The sequence below is a fragment of the Alligator sinensis genome, unplaced genomic scaffold, assembly GCF_000455745.1.
Source record: "Alligator sinensis unplaced genomic scaffold, ASM45574v1 scaffold397_1, whole genome shotgun sequence".
NCBI lineage: Eukaryota > Metazoa > Chordata > Crocodylia > Alligatoridae > Alligator > Alligator sinensis.
Window position 1 is genome coordinate 765,985 of NW_005842610.1, and position 566 is coordinate 766,550.

The following is a 566-nucleotide window of genomic DNA, read 5'->3' on the forward strand; positions in this document are numbered from 1 at the left end:
AGTCTCTCCTCATAGGGCTTGGCCTGCAAGCCCTTAACCATATGTGTGGCCCTTCTCTGGACCCTCTCCAGGTTATCCACATCCCTCTAGAAGTGCAGCGCCCAAAATTGAATGCAGTATTCCAACTGCGGTCTGACCAGCGCCCGATAGAGGGGAAGTATCACCTCCTTGGTTCTGTTCATCATGCATCTGCTAATGCACGATAAAGTGCCATTAGCTTTTCTGATGGCTTCGTCACACTGACGACTCATGTTCATCTTGGAGTCCACTAGGACTCCAAGATCCCTTCTGCTTCCGTGCCACCAAGCAGGTCCTTCCCTAGGCAGTAGGTATGCTGGACATTTTTCCTCCCTAGCTGCAGCACTTAGAATGCAATTCAACAAGGAGAAATTCAATTGTTTTCCGCCCATATGTCCAACCTGTCCAGGTCTGCTTGTAGTTGTTCCCTGCCCTCTGGTGTGTCCACTTCTCCCCACAGTTTTGTGTCATCTGCAAACTTGGACAGAGTACACTTCACTCCCTCGTCCAAGTCGCTGATGAAGACATGGAAGAGTATCGGTCCAAGG